Genomic DNA, 14712 nt, shown 5'->3' with positions numbered 1-14712 from the left:
ACACACACACACACACACACACCTCATCCCACAGAGCATATTGTTTGGGCGCGGCCTAAATTGTGAAAAGGCATCCTATTCCCATCATGTAGCACACTGTGAGAATATATTTCCTATCTATCGATGAGAAACTGGAAGCCACACTATTGGTTCATGCATATTTTATTCAAGAGTAAAAAACGTGATTTGTCCCATAGGGCATGCTTACAATGTGTTTATGAAGTCAAATGGCCCAAAAAAATTACAAGAAAAAATTGTCACAAAATTCATAAAATTCCTTCTTCAAAATAAACCACGTCTAGACCAAACAAGGATCAGAAAACAGTGGAAGGAAAAAATAACCTTAAGCTTAATCGTGAGAATAATACCAATATCATCAAGAATTATAATGAGAATATATTGTTTTCCTTTTAAAAGTAAGTGAGACAGGATTTTCATTGTGTCCAATTTGTTTACATTTGAACAAACCATGCGATCATGCTTTGGCAGCCTGAATGTTGCTTTTCACTGAGTAATATGTTCATTCACACAATTGAACAACTTCTGTACACCAACAGAACAGAAAAAGGCTTCACACCTTAAAAAGAGCATATCTGCCTGTACAGCAAAACAATCAACTTAAATAAATCAAGAGTAATATAAAAAACTCAAAATATTGATGAAAAAAATGAAAAAATAATAATCAAAGGAAGCAAGAATAAAAAAGTATTATATATAAAACAAAGGGGAACTTTACAAATAAAATTTGATGAAATAAATAATTCAAGTCTACTATATTGAAACATCACAATTATAATTTCACATATCAATAAGGAACTTAATTGCATGCATCGATGCGTTCCATACCGTGGATGCTGTTAAAAAAAACGTTGTTTTCGTTATTGTCCATTTTTATAATTCCTTATATATATATATATTTTAGATCATTTTTTACTGCAACAGAAGATTTGACGTTCTATGTGCATTCTCTCTTTAGTTACAGGCAGGTGAGAAACAATCAGGTAGAGGGTGACAGAAGGTAGACCCAGAGCTGGGACTGCAGCACCTAAACATGACAGACTGTGGCTTTGGTTGGTGGAGAGGCCACAGTCAAGCCCATGTTCCACCTCTACCCCTTCCCCCGCAGGCTCATGGCATCTTACCACAAAATAAATCAAGAAAGAAGAGTTTTCAGGTAAGATCGCATTGCAAGTAGTAAAATCTACATATTTTTCAATTTCAAATGTCCTTTCTTACAAACAAGATTTAGTATATATTTTTTTTGTATTCATTAATACTAGTAGCAAAACATGTTGACTAGCGAGATCATTTCTGTAGGAGATGAGATCTTGAATGAAACTCTGATTCGAAATAGTAACATGTGTGTGTGACATGGGTACTGTACAAGAGTGTCTTGTGTCAGACCCCATGAGGACGTACTGTAACAGACATGGGAGAACGCGTGGGACTCCAAACCCTGCCCACTTGGTCTGTGATTGGATTGAGAGAGGGAACAACAAACATGCCCACAGGACCACATCCCTGGCCCTCATCCCAACAGGTTCCCCTACATCCCGCCCCGTTGGCCTCCTCTCCTCCTCCCTGTCCTAAGCTCTGGCCCCACTCCCTTCTGTGCTCAGGTCCCCTTTGTGGGGACCTGGCGTATAAAAAATAAACCACCGTACCCATTTGAACGAGATGTAACATTTGATTTTTTTCTCTAATTGGATGAAAGAGCAGCAGGCGGTAGATGCAGATGTTGTGTTGTGTCTGTGGGTGTGTTATGTTATGTCTATATTCTGAGGCCTGATATCACGATTTGGCGATGTCTTGGCGCACAGCAAGGCAGTCACATGGACTCTGGGGCGGGCCGTGGGGCGAAACATCACTGACTGTTGCTGTCGTCATTGTCATTGTCTTCCGTGCCGTTGGCCTCGGACATGTTCATCTTGCCCATGGACTGTCCCACGTGGTTGACCCCGACTCTTCGGGGAGGCATGCGCTCATTGATACGGTCTAGGCCCTTGGCCTCCTCGAAGCTGGCAATCTTATGCTGGGGAGAGAACCCACGGATGGCTGCAGGGAGGACAGGTGGGAGGAGAGAGAGTACATACAGGGGATCAGTATCACTGTATCATGACATCATTTATAAATGAGAAACATTGATTTTAAATCCATTAAATCCACATTGATTATACCTCTTTGTGTACTCTCATAGGAAAATGGTTAAACATAACCTACATTATATGCTTTTTACATCAAATATTATTTGGAAGTACCATCCTTTGGCCTGAATGTAATAGGCTTCATTTAGACAGGCAACCCAATTCTGATTCAACACAATTCTGGTCTTTTGACCAATCAGATCAGCTCTGAAAAAAAAATCTGCTGTGAAAAGATCTGATGTGATTGTTCAAAATATCACCTAATGTTGCAGGCGTAAAAGAAACATACTGGTTTTGAGAAGAAGAAAAAACTGTCGGGGGAGTTTCTCTTCTGCACTGTTCAACCAATCCAGTAAAGGTGGAGCAGGGGTTAAGATGGAGTGTCGCCTTGTTTAACGTCCAAAAGTGGAAGTCGTGTCACAGGCTTTCTTTCCATTTCCCATGGAAATCGGAAGATCCAGTTGTTGGGGACTCGGCAGAGGATAGAAATGGGCTGCCTGTCTAAACGCAGCCTTTGAAAGTGTTTCTATTTTTGCTACGTTCTCATGTCACACAGCAGTTCTCTCCCACGTGGGTTCTCTCTCAGTCAAAGCTAGCATTGTGAATTCAAAGATAATTTGACACAAGTCTAGAAAGACATCTGAACACAGTTTAGAGTAAATAAAGACGATTTGAATAGATTTAATTGTGGATAGAGTGATATCAGAAACCTTAAGATATCCACAGGCTCCTCTGAGAGAAATATCTGAGAGAGTGAGTCAATGACACTCAGCCAGCAACTCACAGACAAACAACTGCAACTTACAACGTTTACAACAATAGAACCCTCCTTTCCTAGAATAGCACATTTGTTTCCAACAATAGAACCCTTGTTTACTGGAATAGCACACTTGTTTACAACAATAGAACCCTCCTTTACTAGAATAGCACACTTGTTTACAGCAATAGAACCCTCCTATACTAGAATAGTACACTTGTTTACAACAATAGAACCCTCCTTTACTAGAATAGCACATTTGTTTCCAACAATAGAACCCTTGTTTACTGGAATAGCACACTTGTTTACAGCAATAGAACCCTCCTTTCCTAGAATAGCACACTTGTTTACAACAATAGAACCCTCCTATACTAGAATTGCACACTTGTTTACAACAATAGAACCCTCCTTTCCTAGAATAGCACACTTGTTTACAACAATAGAACCCTCCTTTACTAGAATAGCACACTTGTTTACAGCAATAGAACCCTCCTATACTAGAATAGTACACTTGTTTACAACAATAGAACCATTGTTTACTAGATTGGCACCCTCCTTTAATAACTTAGACAAACTTCCCCTCGTGGAAAAGCAACCTTGTTTGCTAGAATAGCGCCCTTGTTTACGGTTGTTATAATTATGTATCATGAAGCCAACATGACATTACAGTACCAGTTGCATGACATAATCATGTTGCTCCGTACATCGTCGGAAGAAGAAGCAGCGAGTCATCTCACTCGCTCCTTTTTTCTGGTACATATACAGACAATGAACTAAGCAGACCAGACCCAGCTGCTAACGCATTGGTGCCTATTGGAGAGCCACCCCTTAAGCAGACCGGATCTCTAACCATTTTTTTCAATGGTAAATGGCCTGAGTGGGACATCTTCATTTATTCACTATCTTTGGAGACTCTATTGTTCACATAGATGACACATCATGCTCATGATACCATTCATTTGACTTCATGATGCATACTGTATTTCACCTTAGCGCTCGCCTGTCTCCTGTTCTCCCTGCATGCGATGCATCTTTCAACCAGATGGGGGCGGAAGATAAGCCAAATCCCAAAAAATAAAAGAAGGAATCATGCCTGAGCATAAAATACCCGAAACTATCATGCAGCTCTTGGTAGCACCTCACTTTGCATGGTTTAAATTACTTGCATACAATAACAAATCCATGTGTTTATATTTATATGTAAGGTATCAAACTTGATCAAACTTCGAAAATGCTTTGTTTTTCCTGAGCACACCATGTAATTCATGTAAAGTACATCTCTTGATCCTTACATCATAACTGATATAGTTGAGATATCTTGTAATCAAGATACTGCAAAGTTCTGTGCTACCCATTCTAAAACCAACTGTCCCCCTGATAAGTTGTTAAATGCAGGCTGAATATGTATTACTATTGTAACTGATGGGTAGTTGACCCAATGTATGTCCTGCAGGCCAGCCTGCTGATAGGGGTGGGGTGGGGGACACAGCTTTACCTTCTCCATCCTCAGTTTCTGTGTCGATTGCTTCAATGGCCTCGGTGGTGGCTGGGGGGGAAAGGAGGGGAGCGAGTTACTTCTGACAAAGCCATGCAGAATGCAGAATGCAGCCCCCGGCGGTAGGTAGGCAGCTAGCTAGCTAGAGACCAGCAAGAGACCAGGCAGTGAGAGACGCATGTACTGCAGAAACACAGCCAGACTGAGTGGCCAGAGGCCTGGGGAACACCCTAGGGCTGGGCTTGAGAGACTCTGGAGGGCCACAGGACCTGACTGAACTTGGGTAACATTGTGGTAGGCATCCAGAATTTCAAAGGTCAACTCAATGGGAGTAAACACAGGTGAGGTGAGACAACTGGTGAGATGAGATGGTGAGACGACTGTTGAGGTGAGATGGTGAGACGACTGGTGAGGTGAGATGGTGAGACGACTGGTGAGGTGAGATGGTGAGACGACTGGCGAGGTGAGACGGTGAGATGATTGGCGAGGTGAGATGACTGGCGAGGTGAGACGGTGAGACGATAGGCGAGGTGAGACGACTGGCGAGGTGAGACGACTGGTGAGGTGAGACGATTGGCGAGGTGAGACGACTGGCGAGGTGAGATGACTAGATGACTGCTGAGGTGAGATGAAGAGATGACTGCTGAGGTGAGATGAAGAGATGACTGCTGAGGTGAGATGAAGAGATGACTGCTGAGGTGAGATGAAGAGATGACTGCTGAGGTGAGATGACGAGATGACTGCTGAGGTGAGATGAAGAGATGACTGCTGAGGTGAGATGAAGAGATGACTGGTGAGATGACGAGATGACTGGTGAGGTGAGATGAAGAGATGACTGGTGAGATAACGTGATGACTGGTGAGGTGAGATGACGAGATGACTGCTGAGGTGAGATGACGAGATGACTGCTGAGGTGAGATGACGAGATGACTGGTGAGGTGAGATGACGAGATGACTGGTGAGGTGAGATGACGAGATGACTGGTGAGGTGTGATGACGAGATGACTGCTGAGGTGAGATGAAGAGATGACTGGTGAGGTGAGGTGAGATGAAGAGATGACTGGTGAGATGACGAGATGACTGGTGAGGTGAGATGAAGAGATGACTTGTGAGATGACGAGATGACTGGTGAGGTGAGATGAAGAGATGACTGGTGAGGTGAGATGAAGAGATGACTGGTGAGGTGAGATGAAGAGATGACTGCTGAGGTGAGATGAAGAGATGACTTGTGAGATGACGAGATGACTGGTGAGGTGAGATGAAGAGATGACTGGTGAGATGACTGGTGAGATGACGAGATGACTGGTGAGGTGAGATGACGAGATGACTGCTGAGGTGAGATGACAAGATGACTGCTGAGGTGAGATGACGAGATGACTGCTGAGGTGAGATGAAGAGATGACTGGTGAGGTGAGGTGAGATGAAGAGATGACTGGTGAGATGACGAGATGACTGGTGAGGTGAGATGACGAGATGACTGGTGAGATGACGAGATGACTGGTGAGGTGAGATGACGAGATGACTGGTGAGGTGAGATGACTGGTGAGGTGAGATGACTGGTGAGGTGAGATGACTGGTGAGGTGAGATGACTGGTGAGGTGAGATGATGAGACGACTGGTGAGGTGAGATGACTGGTGAGGTGAGATGGCGAGATGACTGCTGAGGTGAGATGACGAGATGACTGGTGAGGTGTGATGACGAGATGACTGCTGAGGTGAGATGAAGAGATGACTGCTGAGGTGAGATGAAGAGATGACTGGTGAGATGACGAGATGACTGGTGAGGTGAGATGACGAGATGACTGGTGAGGTGAGATGACTGGTGAGATGATGAGACGACTGGTGAGGTGAGATGACTGGTGAGGTGAGATGGCGAGATGACTGGTGAGGTGAGATGACGAGATGACTGGTGAGGTGAGATGACTGGTGAGATGATGAGACGACTGGTGAGATGATGAGACGACTGGTGAGGTGAGATGACTGGTGAGGTGAGATGACGAGATGACTGGTGAGGTGAGATTACTGGTGAGATGATGAGACGACTGGTGAGATGATGAGACGACTGGTGAGGTGAGATGACTGGTGAGGTGAGATGACTGGTGAGGTGAGATGACGAGATGACTGGTGAGGTGAGATGACTGGTGAGGTGAGGTGACTGGTGAGGTGAGGTGAGATGACTGGTGAGGTGAGGTGACTGGTGAGGTGAGATGAGATGAGGTGACTGGTGAGGTGAGATGACTGGTGAGGTGAGATGACTGTCTCTCTAGTGTCAGCTGTGGCTAAAGGGGGCAGAATCTGCAGGCCTCCAGAGTCAAGGGTCGCTGCCCAAACCTGGGTCAGAAACAAAGGGACCAGAGGACGAATACGAAGACAAAGACCCACGGAGAGAGGGAGAGCGACGGAGACTGTGACAAAGAGAAGAGTCACAGTGATAGAAAGAGGAACGAACAGACAGTGAGGGAATGGAGGGAGGGATAGAACAGCCCTGGCCTGGGCCTCGTCCTCACCACTCTGTAGGGTCTGTTTGCCCCCGGAGAGCACACCGCTGGGCAGCATGCCAGTAGGCGTCAGACCCTTCAGCGTCAACACGTTCTCACTCTCCTCCCTGCAGGACACACGGAACAGCACCACACACAGGTCAGAGGACATCCACAATGGTCACTCCTGTATGCTTCTACTGTATATCCACTCTATTATAATAACTCTATGCTCAGTATTAGAGATGTGCTCAGGTGCAACAGCTACAGTAGAAGGCTGATGTGAGGCGAGGTGGAGAACTTTTTCACCGAAGCACTTTGAACATCGTGGCCATTTTCCCAATGGCGCGGATTTTGTTCCTGATCACCTCCTTCCGAGCTGCAGCTGCGTTGGCTAGAAAGAGACAACACTCATTTTCAGATATCAGGAGTGAGTCTATGGGCCACATTGAAATGATCCATTTATATTCTTTACTGGTAATTCAATGAGCCCCTCATAACAAATAAACACCCAGAGGACATATCGTCTACGAATACCATAATAGTATGTGCTTTTACTTGTTTATAGGGAGGGACCTACTCTATGCCAGGGAGAGGAGTGTGAGACACTGCAGTTCTAATGGGCTCTTAACAGTACTGTATACCAGTGACTCACCATCTAAGATCTCTTGGTCGTCTCCGTCGTTCATGAGCTCGTCGTCAGAGCAGATGCTCAACACGTTCACCAGCATCTCTGTGACTGGAGAGAGGTCAAAATCTATTAGAGGAGGGCGCTGCTGTACATATTTCTTTACGATAAAATGTAGCAAGAGGGTAAATCGGTCATCTCTGAGCCCATCCGTCAGAGAACATGGATGTGTCCTGTGGAATGTTTGTCTAGCCTAGCAAATGAAGATGACTCTCAGCACTCAGGTCAAATGAATGATTCAAATGATTAAAACAGTACAGTAGAGTCATCATTACACATAGACATGGTCTACTAAGGATTGGGAAAGGGTGGAAGTGGTACCTTTCTCCCCCACAAACGGCAGGGACCAGGTGAACACGTCCATGAAGTTGGGCAGCCAGTAGGGATGAGGGGAGCAGTTGAATTGCCGGATGTTCATCACGTTGTTCTCATACTTCAGTACTGCAGCTGTGGAGGGGAATGTAAACATACATGTCACGTAAATATAAAAATGTCTGTATCTACAAGGATACACACATACTACACAAAACATAGTAGGTTTACAGAAAGAACACAGTAAGAAACATCCATCGGTGTGTGGAGCACATCACGCTGTACATCACTGAGGGACACATTCATCACGCTGTACATCACTGAGGGACACATTCATCACGCTGTACATCACTGAGGGACACATTCATCACGCTGTACATCACTGAGGGACACATTCATCACGCTGTACATCACTGAGGGACACATTCATCACACTGTACATCACTGAGGGACACATTCATCACGCTGTACATCACTGAGGGACACATTCATCACACTGTACATCAATGAGGGATACATTCATCACGCTGTACATCACTGAGGGACACATTCATCACGCTGTACATCACTGAGGGATACATTCATCACGCTGTACATCACTGAGGGATACATTCATCACGCTGTACATCACTGAGGGATACATTCATCACGTTGTACATCACTGAGGGATACATTCATCACGCTGTACATCACTGAGGGATACATTCATCACGCTGTACATCACTGAGGGATACATTCATCACGCTGTACATCACTGAGGGATACATTCATCACGCTGTACATCACTGAGGGATACATTCATCACGCTGTACATCACTGAGGGATACATTCATCACGCTGTACATCACTGAGGGATACATTCATCACGCTGTACACCACTGAGGGATACATTCATCACGCTGTACATCACTGAGGGATACATTCATCACGTTGTACATCACTGAGGGATACATTCATCACGCTGTACATCACTGAGGGATACATTCATCACGCTGTACATCACTGAGGGACACATTCATCACGCTGTACATCACTGAGGGATACATTCATCACGCTGTACATCACTGAGGGACACATTCATCACGCTGTACATCACTGAGGGATACATTCATCACGCTGTACATCACTGAGGGATACATTCATCACGCTGTACATCACTGAGGGATACATTCATCACGCTGTACACCACTGAGGGATACATTCATCACGATGTACATCACTGAGGGATACATTCATCACGCTGTACATCACTGAGGGATACATTCATCACGCTGTACAACACTGAGGGATACATTCATCACGCTGTACATCACTGAGGGATACATTCATCACGCTGTACAACACTGAGGGATACATTCATCACGCTGTACATCACTGAGGGATACATTCATCACGCTGTACATCACTGAGGGATACATTCATCACGCTGTACAACACTGAGGGATACATTCATCACGCTGTACATCACTGAGGGATACATTCATCACGCTGTACACCACTGAGGGATACATTCATCACGCTGTACATCACTGAGGGATACATTCATCACGTTGTACATCACTGAGGGATACATTCATCACGTTGTACATCACTGAGGGATACATTCATCACGTTGTACATCACTGAGGGATACATTCATCACGCTGTACATCACTGAGGGACACATTCATCACGTTGTACATCACTGAGGGATACATTCATCACGTTGTACATCACTGAGGGATACATTCATCACGCTGTACATCACTGAGGGACACATTCATCACGCTGTACATCACTGAGGGATACATTCATCACGCTGTACATCACTGAGGGACACATTCATCACGCTGTACATCACTGAGGGATACATTCATCACGTTGTACATCACTGAGGGATACATTCATCACGCTGTACATCACTGAGGGACACATTCATCACGCTGTACATCACTGAGGGATACATTCATCACGCTGTACATCACTGAGGGACACATTCATCACGCTGTACATCACTGAGGGACACATTCATCACGCTGTACAACACTGAGGGACACATTCATCACGCTGTACATCAATGAGGGACACATTCATCACGCTGTACATCACTGAGGGATACATTCATCACGCTGTACATCACTGAGGGACACATTCATCACGCTGTACATCACTGAGGGACACATTCATCACGCTGTACATCACTGAGGGATACATTCATCACGCTGTACATCACTGAGGGACACATTCATCACGCTGTACATCACTGACGGATACATTCATCACGCTGTACATCACTGAGGGATACATTCATCACGCTGTACATCACTGAGGGATACATTCATCACGCTGTACATCACTGAGGGACACATTCATCACGCTGTACATCACTGAGGGATACATTCATCACGCTGTACATCACTGAGGGATACATTCATCACGCTGTACATCACTGAGGGATACATTCATCACGTTGTACATCATTAATGCCGTGGATTTCTCCATTTTGAGCCCACTCCTATATCAATGGCGCAGCATGCGTTATTTTGCTGCAAGCATATGCATGACAATGCGTTTGAAATCCTGTCCATTCCCGAGACGGCATTGTTTCTTCCCTCTCACACCAACGTTTCATGCCTCCAGTTGCGGACAGGAAACAGAGCGTAATGATGTGCTTCTTCTGCAGGCATATTCACAGTGACTGGAAGGACCAACGAAGGTCATTTTGAAGACAACAATTTGAGAAGAAAAAAGCACGTCTTTGAAACAGCAGTGGTTGATGGGAGCTAGCTCTTGGATTATGACAGTGCTTTCCTATTTTACTTCCACTATATACAGAATAATCATGATATGAGTTTTGTTTCTTGACAAACAGATACTACAGGAAGGAACTTTTTTATTCAAAGAGGTAACACAATCCATGAAATCAAACAAATGATTTGTCTAAAAAAACCAATGAAGGACATCTAATAATCTATCAAATCACACCAAGAGCAGAGGTCTAATTACACACTGGCTGTTCAGAGTATCCTGAAGATAGTAGGCTGGAGCAACATTCATAGTCTTATGGGGGTGCACACCTTGATATGTGTATGTGTTTGTGTGTGAGAGAGACATTGACACAGTGAAAGAAACAGACGAGACAGAGGAAGAGACAGAGATAGAGGCATAGTGACAGAAGGAAAGAGAGAAACGGAACGAGAGAGAAACAGAGGCACAGGACAGATAAAGAGAAAGAGACAAAAAGAGGAAGAGAAAGGGACAGAGACAGAAATAGGAAGAGAAAGATAAAGGGACAGACAGAAATAGGAAGAGAAAGGGACAGACAGAAATAGGAAGAGAAAGGGACAGAGACAGAAAGAGGAAGAGAAAGAGACAGAGGAAGAGAAAGGGACAGAGACAGAGACAGAGGAAGAGACAGAAATAGGAAGAGAAAGGGACAGAGACAGAGACAGAAATAGGAAGAGAAAGGGATAGAGACAGAGACAGAAATAGGAAGAGAAAGGGATAGAGACAGAAAGAGGAAGAGAAAGGGACAGAGACAGAAAGAGGAAGAGACAGAAAGAGAAAGGGACAGAGACAGAGACAGAAATAGGAAGAGAAAGGGACAGAAACAGAGACAGAGGAAGAGACAGAAATAGGAAGAGAAAGGGACAGAGACAGAGACAGAAATAGGAAGAGAAAGGGACAGAGACAGAGACAGAAATAGGAAGAGAAAGGGACAGAGACAGAAAGAGGAAGAGAAAGGGACAGAGACAGAAAGAGGAAGAGAAAGGGACAGAGACAGAAAGAGGAAGAGAAAGGGACAGAGACAGAGACAGGAAGAGAAAGGGACAGAGAGAAAGAGGAAGAGACAGAAATAGGAAGAGAAAGGGACAGAGACAGAGACAGGAAGAGAAAGGGACAGAGACAGAGACAGAAATAGGAAGAGAAAGGGACAGAGACAGAGACAGAGACAGGAAGAGAAAGGGACAGAGACAGAGACAGAAATAGGAAGAGAAAGGGACAGAGACAGAGACAGAGACAGGAAGAGAAAGGGACAGAGACAGAGACAGAAATAGGAAGAGAAAGGGACAGAGACAGAAATAGGAAGAGAAAGGGACAGAGACAGAGACAGTAAGAGAAAGGGACAGAAATAGGAAGAGAAAGGGACAGAGACAGAGACAGGAAGAGAAAGGGACAGAGACAGAAATAGGAAGAGAAAGGGACATACAGAAAGAGGAAGAGAAAGGGACAGAGACAGAAAGAGGAAGAGAAAGGGACAGAGACAGAGACAGAAAGAGGAAGAGAAAGGGACAGAGACAGAAAGAGGAAGAGGAAGGGACAGAGACAGAAAGAGGAAGAGAAAGGGACAGAGACAGAAAGAGGAAGAGGAAGGGACAGAGACAGAAAGAGGAAGAGGAAGGGACAGAGACAGAAAGAGGAACAGAAAGGGACAGAGACAGAAAGAGGAAGAGAAAGGGACAGAGACAGAAAGAGGAAGAGGAAGGGACAGAGACAGAAAGAGGAAGGGACAGAGACAGAAAGAGGAAGGGACAGAGACAGAAAGAGGAAGGGACAGAGACAGAAAGAGGAAGGGACAGAGACAGAAAGAGGAAGGGACAGAGACAGAAAGAGGAAGGGACAGAGACAGAAAGAGGAAGGGACAGAGACAGAAAGAGGAAGAGGAAGGGACAGAGACAGAGACAGAAATAGGAAGAGAAAGGGACAGAGACAGAGACAGAAATAGGAAGAGAAAGGGACAGAGACAGAGGAAGAGAAAGGGACAGAGACAGAGACAGATGAAGAGAAAGGGACAGAGACAGAGACAGACAAGAGGAAGAGGAAGGGATAGAGACAGAGGAAGAGACAGAGACAGAAAGAGGAAGACAAATGGACAGAGACAGAGGCATAGTGACAGACAAAGAGAAAGAGACAGACTGGCAGAGACAGACAGAGAAAAAGACAGAGAAAGAGAAAGGGACAGAGACAGAGAAAGAGGAAAGAAAGGGACAGAGGAAGAGAAAGGGACAGAGACAGAAATAGAGACATACACAGAAAGAGACAGAGAGAAACAGTGGCACAGGACAGTGACAGAGAAAGGAGATGAGATGATCAAACATGAGTTGCCCCTCTCCAGCCCCAGAAGTGAAGTGCGGACACTGTTTCACCAGGAGATATAAAGTAACATGGAGATGGCCAGCCATACCGACAGTCCCTCCCACGCTCTTACCATGGCTCACTATCCATCTCCATCAAGCTACACAATGAACAGCACCCACCAACACACATATGATCCAACATACATTCACTACGTATATACTGGTTCACATAGACTCATACGTTAATAACACTACAAATACATACGCTTATATATCAAATACAATACACAAAAAATATGGAGAAATATTCAGACCCCTTGACTTGTTCCACATTTTATTTCTGTCACGTGTGCTCCCTCTCCGCCTCTAGGTCACCAGGCTGCTCACAATGGCACACACCTGTCACCATCGTTACCCGCACCTACGCGACGTCAGACTCACCTGGACTCCATCACTTCCTTGATTACCTGCCCTATATATGTCACTCCGTTTGGTTCCTTCCCCAGGGGCCATTGTTTCATGTCTGCGTTGTTCAAGGTTCTGCTTTTGTATTATGTTCTGTTTATTTTATTGACACACACTCCCTGAATTTGCTTCCAGACTCTCAGCGCACATCATTACAATTACATTACAGCCTTCTTCTAAAATTGATTACATAGATTTTTTTCCCTCATCAATCGACACACAATACCCCATAATGACAAGGCAAAAACAGTTTTTTAGAAAAGTTAGCTAATTTATTAAAATAAAAAAAACTGAAATAACTTTATAGAAGTATTCAGACCCTTTACACAGTACTTTGTTGAAGCTCCTTCGGCAGTGATTACAGCCTTGAGTCTTCTTATGTATTATGCTACAAACTTGGCACACCTGTATTTGGGGAGTTTACTCCCATTCTTCTCTGCAGATCCTCTCAAGCTCTGTCAGGTTGAATGGGGAGCGTCGCCACACAGCTATTTTCAGGTCTCTCCAGAGATGTTCAAGTCTGGGCTCAGGCTGAGCCACTCAAGTACATAAAGAGACTTGTCCCGAAGCCACTCCTACGTTGTCTTGGCTGTGTGCTTAGGGTCGTTGTCCTGTTGGAAGGTGTACCTTTGCCCTAGTCTGAAGTCCTGAGCTCTCTTGAGCAGGTTTTCATCAAGGATCTCTTTGTACTTTGCTCCGTTCATCTTTGCCTTGATCCTGACTAGTCTCCCAGTCCCTACCGCTGAAAAACAGCCCCACAGCATGATGCTGCCACCACCACGCTTCAACGTAGGGATGGTGCAAGGTTTCTTCCAGATGTGACACTTGGCAATCAGGCCAAAGAGTTCAATCAAGGTTTCATCAGACCAGAGTATCTTGTTTCTCATGGTCTGAGAGTCTTTAGGTGGATTTTGGATGTCATGTGCCTTTTCTGAGGAGTGGCTTCCATCTGGCCAATGAGCTATATTTTGATTGGCTCAAACGCATTAAGAAGGAAAGAAATTCAACAAATTAACTTTTCCACAAATTATTATTTGGGAGAGCTTGGCTGGTGACACTGGTGATTTATTTAGAATTCAAGGCACACTTAACCAGCATGGCTACCACAGCATTCTGCAGCGATACGCCATCCCATCTGGTTTGCGCTAAGTGGGACTAACTATTGTTTTTCAACAGGACAATGACCCAACACATCTCCAGGCAGTGTAAGGGCTATTTGACCAAGAAGGAGAGTGATTGAATGCTGTATCAGATGACCTGGACTCCACAATCACCCAACCTCAACCCAATTGAGATGGTTTGGGATGAGTTGACCGC

The 14712-nt window shown here is 44.8% G+C and overlaps 1 pseudogene; it reads right to left on the bottom strand.

Annotated features, from left to right (window-relative positions):
- Nucleotides 1-144: 144 nt before the first annotated feature.
- Nucleotides 145-14712, bottom strand: part of LOC118385751 (protein phosphatase 3 catalytic subunit alpha-like) — an 89842-nt pseudogene continuing 75274 nt past the window's right edge.

The sequence above is a fragment of the Oncorhynchus keta genome, chromosome 6 (assembly GCF_023373465.1).
Source record: "Oncorhynchus keta strain PuntledgeMale-10-30-2019 chromosome 6, Oket_V2, whole genome shotgun sequence".
NCBI lineage: Eukaryota > Metazoa > Chordata > Actinopteri > Salmoniformes > Salmonidae > Oncorhynchus > Oncorhynchus keta.
Note: the sequence above shows the minus strand (reverse complement) of the source record. Positions and strands in the feature narration are given on the sequence as shown.